The sequence below is a fragment of the Bos javanicus genome, chromosome 7 (assembly GCF_032452875.1).
Source record: "Bos javanicus breed banteng chromosome 7, ARS-OSU_banteng_1.0, whole genome shotgun sequence".
In the NCBI taxonomy this organism is placed as follows: domain Eukaryota; kingdom Metazoa; phylum Chordata; class Mammalia; order Artiodactyla; family Bovidae; genus Bos; species Bos javanicus.
This window is the reverse complement of record NC_083874.1, coordinates 61,053,400-61,064,120: the sequence shown is the minus strand read 5'-3', so window position 1 is coordinate 61,064,120 and position 10,721 is coordinate 61,053,400. Positions and strand designations below refer to the sequence as shown.

Here is a 10,721-nt window from a genome sequence, read left to right as displayed (position 1 = left end):
GCCCTGAGTGACTGCACGGGTCTCAGCCATGAAGCTGTCTTGGTCAGAATCTTGTTCTTCTGAGACTCTGATGGATACCATACCGAGTGAGCGACAGTAAGCCCAGGATGCCCTTTCCTGCTTGGAGGAGCTCTTTTCATTGTACAGTGGGAAGCACCAACACCCAGAAAGGAAAGGGGTTGTGCCCAAGTCTATGCAGCAAAATGAATGCTGTTCATGGAAGAGAGGAAAGAGGGCTTCCTGGTTTGTGGCTGACATGGATGAGCTCACTACAGCCTCAGCAGGGAAGGTCAGGAAGTGGACATGTGGGGATGGTTTGATCAGAAGCCATCTGAACCCAGGACCCAGTCTTTCAAGGGGTTGGACCCAATCTTTCAAGGGGTTGGTGAGATACCGGGGGGTACACAGAGAAGGGAGAAGAGACCCAAGAGGACGGGGCTCTGTTCTCTGAGCTGGTGTAACCAGCGCTGCTTAGACTGGACTGGAGGAAGAAAAGACCTGGAGGGTGGCCTGAAGGTCTGAGTTTGAGGAAGGAAACAGGGCAGACCTAAGACCTGAGAGAGAAAGCTGCAGGCACAGACGTAGATTTCAACCCACCCATAGTAAAGTGCTCTCTAAAGGGCCATCCGTCATGAAAGGGCTGTTGTGAGACAGAGAGTGAGTTCACCGCCACAGAAGGTAGGACAAGTGATTGTTGGAGGTCCCCAGTCAGGGATGCTGCTTACAGGATGCCTATCCTGGAAAGTAAGAAAGTTGATGCCCTCTAGGTACCCTCTGATTCCAAGAATATGTTACCTCAGAGCTAGATGGAAGGCTTAAAATTTGGGAGTAGGTATAGGAATTCATCGGAGAAGGCAATGGCATCCCACTCCAGTACTTTGCCTGGAAAATACCATGGATGGAGGAGCCTGGTGGGCTGCAGTCCATGGGGTCGCTAAGAGTCAGACACGACTGAGCGACTTCACTTTCACTTTTCACTTTCATGCATTGGAGAAGGAAATGGCAACCCACTCCAGTGTTCTTGCCTGGAGAATCCCAGGGACGGGGGAGCCTGGTGGGCTGCCATCTATGGGGTCGCACAGAGTCGGACACGACTGAAGTGACTTAGCAGCAGCAGCAGCATAGGAATTCATTTGTTCCTGTATTCCTATGTTTGGTGTTAGTTAGTTGCTAAGTTGTATCCAACTCTTGTGACCTCATGGACTGAGCCTGCCAGGCTTCTCTGTCCATACAATTTCCCAAGCAAAAATACTGGAGTGGATTGCCATTTCCTTCTTCAGGGGATCTTCCCTATCCAGGGATTGAACCTGGGTCTCCTGTATTGCAGGCAATCTCCTGCGTTGCAGGCAGTTCATATGTTCGGAAAATGTGTATTAACACTCCTCCTTTATGCCGACATTGTGTTAGGTACTAGGTGAGGCTCTGTCCCTGGGGTGCTTACAGAATGGGAAGGGAGAGAAGCAGGTATGAATCAAATGATCACAAATAAGGGTAAAATTACATTTTGGAGAGGGCCAGGAATCCAGAGAGTACTCCCAAGGGAAGGAGACTTGGAAGTCTTGCAAGAGGATGTGACATATGAGTCAGGGCCCTGGGGAGCAGGAAAGGGCACTGTGGGCAGAGGGACAGTGTGAGCAGAGGGGTTGATGCTGGGGATACGTAGTCTTCCAGAACTGAAAGACTGATTTGGAGTTCAGCGATGGTGGTGGGGGCAAGAGATGAGTGTGGGGAGAGACAGAGCAAGGCTTGGCAGAACAAGCTTGATGAGGGATATGGGAGGTTTTTATCAAGGGTTTTGCATGGTGGGAAGGGGGCTATGGCTGGTGTGTGGAGAATGAGCCAGAGCAGAGGCGGGAAGCCCAAGAGCTACAAGGAAGCTGGGCAGGGGTCCAGGAGTGATGAAGTGTTCAGGACTTGGGTGGTGGCTGAGGGAGGGGGGACTTGCCAGGCAAAGCAGGGACTATTTCTCTAGCCAGGGAGAGAGCAGAGTCAGGGAGACCTGAGGCCTGGGGTTGGGAGTGGGTGGGGATGAGGGGAGGGCTCCGTGGCCCCCTTCATTGCCATCCTCTCCCAGGGTGGGGGCAGGAGGTGCCTACCCCTCCACAGACATCTCCTGGAGAGGCCTCTACCCATCTTTCTGTCACCCCTTCTTGGACCTGTTCTTTCCTGAGCCCTGGGGACTGGTGGGACAAACTGGCCTCATTTGCTGGATGAGGAAAGGAAGCAGAAAACATGGAGAGGTCTAGGTGTCTGGCCAAAGTTACACATGGCTGGGCACAGAAGCTGGCTGCCTTTCTTGCTGCCGAGCCCAAGTACCCAAGGGCTTCTCAGCCAGCCCGGCGGATCCTCCAACTCACTCCTTTTACAGATAGAGAAACTGAGGCCCAGAAGCCTAAAGAAAGAAAGGATTTTTTTCCAGGTTCCCTCAGCAAGTCAGCGCTGTACTGGAATCAGACCCAGGTCTTCTGATGCCCAGCTCAGCACCCTTTTCTTAATCTTTCTGAGGTTGCAGTGTTTACTCTTTCACCTGTGCTGAAATAATAATAACAATAGATCATTATTTATTGAGCATTAATAAATAATGCATAATAAATATAAATAAGTAAATAATCAGTAAATAATAATATAAAGCATCATTATTTACTGAGTGCCAGGCATCATGCCAAGTTGTTTGCATGTATTAATCTCATTTCATCCTCACACAACCCAGTAAGGTAGGGTCATTGTTATCCCCAGTTTGATTTGCAGATGAAGCAGCTAGAGCTCAGAGAAGTGAAGTTACCTGCCTGAGCCCACACAGCAGGTCAGGGGCTTGTCTGGAAGTTTCTCTTTCCTCTCCAGCTGAGCTGCCTGGAAGGATAGTGAGCCTGTATGTGCCTCTCCTTCCCACCCAGGATTTTGCCTAAACAAATACCTAGTTCTTCTTCCTCCTCTGGCTTCCTCATGCAAAAGAGCCTCAGCTACCCCCCACCCTCACCCCTATGTGGACCCCTGAATCAGAGACCTAAACTACCCGTCATGTTACATGTTAAGAGGACACTATAACCTTGTCTAAAACTTTCAAGCTGGGCGTCTGAAATCACAGGTCTTCCCCCTGCCTTGGCCTCTGACTCACCATGTGACCTTGAACCTTGCCTCCCTGGGCTTTGGTGTCCCCAAGGCGCCCACTGCGGGCTGGTTGCTTTGGACAGCCATATAGCTGTGGCACTGAGACCCTGTGTAGCAGGAGAGCCCCCACACCCTTGTCACAGCCTCTTCCTCTGTGACAGCCCCTTATCTCTGGGAGTGGCTGTTGACTGGGCCCCTCTTCCCTCTGGAAGCCCTCCCTCTGGGCTGCTCTCACACACCCAACCAGGGCCTTCTGGGGTGGGGTGCAGAGACAATGGCCTCATAAAGATCTTGGTGATAACTTGGTTTTTAAATCAGGTTTATGGCCCTGAAAGAGAAGAGGTTCTGGGCTCAGCTTCCTGTTGGAAGTGATTTGCCTAACGAGAAACTGGTGGGCACCAGGGCTAGCAGGAGGCTTACCTGGATTGCTCCCCAGTCCCAGCCCAGCCTCAACCTCACTCTGTGACCTTGGGCAAGGAACGCTCTCTTTCAGAGCTGTTCCTGAGCTGTGGGGAAAGTGGGGATGGCAACCTCTGCCCACCTCCAGGGGACAGGTGTGAGTCTCATGGGTGTGTGCTGGGGCTCCTGGGAGCCCCTCCCCATTCCTGTCTCCCCTCTCATCATGGTCCTCTCCACCTCCTGCCCCCTCCAGAGGCTGGGGGTGCCACCTGCTGGCTCTGTGAGGTACTACTCAAAGGCTCCCTGGGGGCTTAGTCTCAATCGTGACACAGGATGTGCTGATTCCTTTCTTCCTCTCAGCGCAGAAACGAGAGGCGTAGGGGAGGGAGGCAGTCTCCAGCACACAGCTACTTAGGGAGCAGGGGGACACTCGAGCCAGAGGTCCAGGGGCAGAATGTGCTCATCCGAAGGAGCACTGTGTTGATCTGTTGTTCAGAGGAGATACAGAGGCCGGGAAAGGAAGGTCACCCTGTGAGTCGGAGGTCAAGCACGGACTTGTACCTAAAGCGAGCACACACCCATAAGCCTCACTCCCAGTTGGAACATCCTCCAGCCTCTGGGCTGGACAGAGTCAGGGTGGGGACAGTCAGCCTGTAGTTGACGACCATAGCCTCCCCGCTAGTCCCCTGCCTCGCCTCACCTCTTGCCCCTGTTAGCCCATCCTCCTTAAGGTACCACCATAATCCCATCGATCTCCTATTTAAAATCCTGCCCTGGCCCCTGCTGACCCTCAGGACAAAGGCCATACTTTACTGCCTCTCCAACCTTACACCCCACTATGTCCCCTCTCTGTGCCTCAACCACTCTTTTCTTCCTGTTCATACACACCAGGCTCTTTCTGGCCTCCAAGCTTTTGCACATGCTGTTTCTTCTGTCTAGAACACTGTTCCTGCCTCTGCATTACATGTAGCCCTTTAACCTCAGATGTCAGTTGAAATATGTCTTCCGCAGAGAAGTTTCAGCCTACCTAAACAAGAACTCCTATATCCACCCTGTTATTCTCTGTTTCTTTCATCACTTTTTTTTTCTATTGGTGTGGCATGTGAGATCCTTGACATTAGTTCCTTGATCAGGGATCAAACCTGTGCCCCCTGCAGTGGAAGCACGGAGTCTTAACAACTGGACTGCCAGGGAAGTCCTTGTCATAATTTTTATATTATTAATTTATGGTTTCCTTCGTGTTTGTTTATGAGCTCTATGAAGGTAGGGCTCAGAGTAGGTGTTCCACTAACTTGCATCGCATGCGAAAAACAGCCTGAGAGGCAGAGGTCCCACTCCAGACCTGCTGTGTGCCCTTAAGAGGGTTCTGGCCTTCTCTGGGCCTCAGTAGATCCAGTGAGAGGGAGGTATGTGGCCTCTGTGGGCCCTGTTGGTCTGATGATCTGTGAGCCATCTGTGTACCAGAAGGACACACCCTTGTTCCCAGGGGCCCTAAGACCAAGGTCAGCTGGAGGCTGGGGAGAGGCTGAGATGGCAAGGTCTTGGAGCCCTTATCTCTGGGAACCCTGTCGAGCCTTGGTGGTGACAGCCTGGCCCAGCAAGAGCAGTTCTAGGAATCTAGGGTGGGAATGTGGCCCGAAGTCCCCACTGGCCCCTCTGCCCCACCAGATAGCCACTATGCTGAGTGTCCAGGAGGGGGAGGGGCCGTGTCCTCTGTGTGCCTCTTTTGGTTCCCTCGCTTTTAGGTACAAGGAGCTACCTGCTCAGGGTGTGCAGGATGGAAAGATAACGCACTGGGAGTCAGGAGTCCTGCCTTCCCAGCCCCTTCGGTCTCTGCTGACCTCAGGCAAGTCGCCTCCACCCTCTGGGCCTCAGTTTCTGTGTCTGATGGAAGCACTCTTAGGGCTCTTCAGGCCCTGGCATCCAAGACAACTGTGCCAGTGTGTGGCACATGTGTGCTGCGTCCCGACCCCAGGCCTGGGGAGCGGGAGGAGGGGCAGTGCTGGGAGTGTGGGAGAGCCAGATGTGGGGGCTGCTGGCGCTGCCTGAGTGAGTGCTGAACTGGCCTACTGGGAATTCTCCCACTCAGGCGCCCTTTCTGCCCCCCACTCCTTCACCCTACGGAGAGCTTCGGCTTCCGGCTCTAAAGAGCGTGGGTGGGGGCTGAGGAGGGGGCGGTCAGTTCATCCTGATTCCCTCCTTTAGAGAAGAACACGGTCCTGAGAGTCTAGACGGAACCTGGGTGCCTGTCCTGGACTCATATCACAGTCACGCTCCATCCCTGGGCCTCAGACATCCTGGGTGTCAAATTGGCGGTTGCACAGGCTTCCCTCCAACCCTGGTGGTGGACTTCTGGGACAGCAGCTCCCGGTGACACCGGAGAATCAGGCATCTTTTGTGAGAGCTTTCTCACTCTGCCCTAGTCCTTGAATAAAATGCCTTTGGTGCATCACTTACTCAGGCCTCTCAACAACCCCACGTTACAGCTCAAAACACTGAGGCTCTTTGAGCTCAGTTCATGTAATTTGTCCACAGTCACACAGCTAGGAAGTGGCAGAGTTGGATTGGAACTACATGCATCAGAGCCTTGGTTCTTAATCCTCGAGCATGACACTGTGCAGTGGGAAGGGGATGTACTGAACCCCAAGGCCTGCCTTGCACCTTTGCCTCTGCACCCTCTACCTCAGGCAGGGCTCCCCACACCTCAGGCTCTGCCCACTCACCCTCACCCTAGCCTCTCCCAAGACAGGATGGTCAGAGGACGGACCATAGCATCTGGACGCGTGGGAGACTGCTTGTGGCTCCTCCTGTCCACAGTGGGGCTGGGGGCCATGCTGACCACCCCAGGGTGATGGGACTGCTCTGGCCACTGCTCACCCCTTCAGAGTACACAGGGGAAACTGAGGCCCAGGAAGTGGAGCGCTCAGCCGAGGGATACACAGTGGTGGGCCGCAGCTGGAATGAGGGAAAACACTATTTCAAGAACAATTCAGACAGTGTACTAAGCCCTTGGGGTACAATATAAATGACAACAGTCTTTTGAGTCATCCCTTGAATTATCTCTGTTTTTCAGAGGAGGAAACTGAGGCTCAGGAGTTTAAATGACTTCCCCAAGATCCTGTAGCTTCGAACTGCTAAAGCTGGGATTTGAACCAAGCTCTGTCCATCTCTGAAACCTGCCCTGTCAGTCATGACCCTTCTTCCTCAACTGTCCAGCCCTCGGGGAGTGCCCTGTGGTGTTCCGTGTGATTCTGCACCCCCCAACCCCATCTCAGCTGTGAGGAGGCGTAACAGCCCTGGTGCCTGCCAAGGGTTAATGGTGGTAGGGGCTAAGTGATTCCAGATGGGCCAGCCGGATGGCCGGGCTGGCCGGAAACCGGCGGCCGCCAGCTTCCCAGGGGAGCCACCAGCAGCCGCCCCCTCCCCTCTGTGCTGCATCTCTGGCCCCCAGCTGTCCCCTTGCCCTGGGGCCCACCCGCCTCCTCTCCCTAGCCAGAGTCCAGATCTAAGAAACTTGTAGACAGAGCATCCCAAGTGCCCTCCAGCACAGTGAGCCCATCCTTGCTATGAACAGATGGGGAAACTGAGGCTCAGAGAAGACGAAGTACCTATCCAAGGCCACACAAGAAGTGCATAGCTGGGTCTCAGGACTCCCAGACTATCTGTTTTGGGTATTGGGATTTGAAATGCCTCCTTGTTCTCCCCCACCAGCCCTACTGACCTGGTCCTAGCAGCTGAACTAAGGCTTCAGAGGTGAATGGCCAAGGCAGATGCTAGGAGGGGAGTTGTAAAGACTGATGAAATCTTTGGACAGAAAGGCCTGACCCTGTGGTCTTTGGAGTCCCCGGACTTTCCCTATGACTCCCTTGCCACTGAGCTGGACTAAGCCCCCTCCCTTGGGAGACTCTCATAGCTCCCACCCCATCATGTGGACCTAGTCTGAAAAACCCTTCTCCCTCTGTGTGGTCTAACCCAAATGTTCTGCTGGGCTGTCCCCAGTGGGCCAAGACCAAGAAATGAGCACAAGATTGGTGACTGTGGTTGGTATGAAATCCCAACCTCCTTCCTTTATGAACAGACACCTGGGGTGAGGTGCTAGAGGAAAAGGTTGTAGATAGAGGGCAGGATGGAAGGAGCTCTGGGCAGAGTCAGGTAGGGCTCCACCTGGGACACCTCTCTTTCCCTCTCTGGGACTCAGTTTCCCCATGTATTACAGTGGTAGGGGTAGGGTGACACAACCCAACTCTCATTAAAAATGATGCCTTTGGTCAGGAATCTGTTGATTAGAGACTTGTTCTGATCGGAGGAAATGAGGGTTGAAGAAATGAAAGGATGGGACTTCCCTGGAGGTCCAATGGTTAAGACTCCATGCTTCCACTGCAGAGCACGTGGGTTCAATCCCTGGTCGGGAAATTTCTGCATGCTATGGGATGCAGGCAGGAAAAAAAAAAAAAGGAGAGGGTGAGAAGTCCAGGGGCTCCCAGAGAAGGCTTGGCAGACCTTGGTGAGAGGTTGGAAATGGAACACAACAGTACTGGAAGAGAAATGAGAGTTGGGGAAGGGATAACAAGGAAGAGGGTAGGACAGGAGGGCCAGTCAGCACTGTGGTGCGGGTCTTCGTTGGGGTCAGAGCACCTGAATCTGTTCTGGTATGTACAGACCTGACCCTGCCCTAGCTCTGCTGTAGCTGTGTGAGCTTGGGAAGCCCATCTGACTCCTCTGGGCTTCAGTTCCTTGTCCACACAATAAGGAAATAATTCTTTCCTGGTCCTCTGGGGATTTTGAGATGATAGGGGAAGATGTCTGGAAATCTGAAGTTTGCTGGGTGACCTTGGGCATGTCTCTTTCCCTTTCTGTGCTAATTCACCCCGGACCTTGATTTCTTCTTATGAGAAGTGATTGATAACCTCAGAAGGGCTTTTTCTCTCTTCTAAGTCACCTTTTTTCAGAAGCCCTTCCTGATTCCCTCAAGCCTCAGGGAGTGCCCCCCTCTTCGGGCACTGTATCTCCCACTAGCTGGGTACCCTGAGGTCGGAGACTGTAACTTACCACTGCAACCCCAACACCTGGCACAGTGTCTGGCACATGGTAGGTGCTCAGCAAGCGTGTTTAATGAATGAGTGTCGACTGAGTCACCAGATGGGTTATCAGAGCTCCCTCTGCAGATGGGAAAGCTGAGGCCCAGAGAGGGGAGCCACCCCCGGGTGCAACAGCCAGAGGAGGCTACCACCCGAGACAGGCATCAGGCTAGTGGGCCAGGCCACTCTTTAATAAAAGTGACTCAGCGGCTGGCTGGCGTGGGCTGTGGAATTTCTAAACATCCCCTCACATCCTGAGTGAGCAGGCTACGGGAGGGAGCAAGCAGAGGGAAACGAGGAAGAAAAACAAGAAACTTGGGGGAAAAGAAAGAGGGAGGGGGAAACTAAAATTGAAAACAGACACACGCGTCTGCCCTCCCCGCCCCCAGCCCCCCTTCCCCCAGCTGGGCCAATCAGAGGCTGTTCTGCAGCCTTTCCCCCAAAGCAGGGGGGTGGGGGCAGGGAAGCCCACAGTGGGGTGAGCTCCTGGGGCCGCCAGCGGCCCGCAGTCCCTGCCCGCCCTGTCTGGAGCCAGAGGGAAGGAGGGACTGGGAGGAGAGAGCCGGGCCCCTCTGACCAGCGCCACCAGGCAGCAGCCTGCGCTGAGCGACCCGGGCAGCCAGACCCAGGGCGGCCCCTCCTGGCAGCCCTTCTCCTCCACAAGGATGCTTTGGGAGTGAGGCCACTCCTCACCCCGTAGCCCTTCACTCCCTCCATTCTCCTGAGGCTCTGCGAGCCGACAACGCTCCTCACTGTCCTCCCGCTCTGCCACTGCCCCACTTCAGGTCCAGCAGAATCCTTGTGATGCCAGGGGAGAGTAGGCAGTGAGGAGGTCTTCCTGGAGGGGGTGACAGCCCAGAGCCCAGGACTTTGCCCACACCTCAGAAGGCATCAGCAGCAAGGTAAGCGCTGGGAAGAGGAGGGAACCCCAGCCTCTTGTCCTGTCCCCTTGTCCCAGACTGCGCCTTCTTGGGTAGGTCAAAAAATGGAAAATATTTTTAACAAAACCAGATGGGAGGAGGCTCCAAGATTGTGGGCGACATCTGGGCTGGAGGAACCAGCTCTCTCCTGCTCAGGCTGCTTCTGGGGTGGGTGCCCCTTGCCCTCATCAAACAAATCCCAGGGGTTTCTGGCAGTGAGCGGGGAGGGGGGCCTTCCAAAGCAAAGCGCTGCCTGTAGGGGGCCGTGAGGAGAGCTGGAAGGAGTATGAAAAGGGATTTGGGAGATGGATCCGGAGATATATCCATGTATCCTGCCGGATACATAGAAAGGGAACCTAGCAGGGAACTGGGGACCTCAGACGCACAGCCTCTGTCCCTGGGCCCAAGCCTTGTCCCTAAGAATCTGTCTGGCTCTAGGCCAGTCGGCCGCCAGGCAACCTCTCGGGATTTAAATGGATTTGCAAATTTTCCGGATTCCTAAGATGTCCTTCCAAACCCCCAGCGGCTGGGAAAGTGCGAAGGCGAGGGGGCAGAGGCAGGCCCGTCCTCACGCAGGCTGGGCTGGGGGTCTGGGATTCAGCCGTCCGATCTGGGGGCCCCTCTGTGAAGAAGGGGGGTTGGCTATTGGGCCCTTTCCTCTGGTCACAGGCAGCTTCTCAGGCCTTCTCATCTTCCTCTTTCTCCGTGCCATCCTAAAACATGCATCTGATCACCATTCCTTCCGTGAGTCTCCCCAGTAGAAGGTACCTATGGAAAGCCTAAACTCCTAACAGAAGCTGCCACTCATAGACACATTGCATGATGCTAGGACCATTCGGCAGAGAAGGCAATGACACCCCACTCCAGTACTCTTGCCTGGAAAATCCCATGGACGGAGGAGCCTGGAAGGCTGCAGTCCATGGGGTTGCTGAGGGTCGGACATGACTGAGCGACTTCACTTTCACTTTTCACTTTTCATGCACTGGGGAAGGAAATGGCAACCCACTCCAGTGTTCTTGCCTGGAGAATCCCAGGGACGGGGGAGCCTGGTGGGCTGCCGTCTATGGGGTCACACAGAGTTGGACATGACTAAAGTGATGCAGCAGCAGCAGCAGGACCATTAGGGGTGTTTTCTATGCTTGATTTCATGTGCGTTCAAATCCAACGGAAGGGACTGATTTTATACCAAATTTATGGGTGAGGAAACAGAGGCTCA

At 54.1% G+C, this 10,721-nt stretch overlaps 1 protein-coding gene across 4 annotated transcripts in view; it reads left to right on the top strand.

The window, feature by feature from the left end:
* The first annotated feature begins 9,068 nt into the window (after positions 1–9,068).
* PDGFRB (platelet derived growth factor receptor beta) overlaps positions 9,069–10,721 on the top strand; it is a 37,598-nt gene continuing 35,945 nt past the window's right edge. For 2 of the 4 annotated variants that reach the window (XM_061424024.1, XM_061424022.1), the window contains exon 1: positions 9,069–9,487. The gene's annotated coding sequence lies outside the window, so the exon portion shown is untranslated. The remainder of the gene's footprint in view (positions 9,488–10,721) is intronic. The other 2 variants (XM_061424023.1, XM_061424025.1) reach the window with 1 other exon arrangement.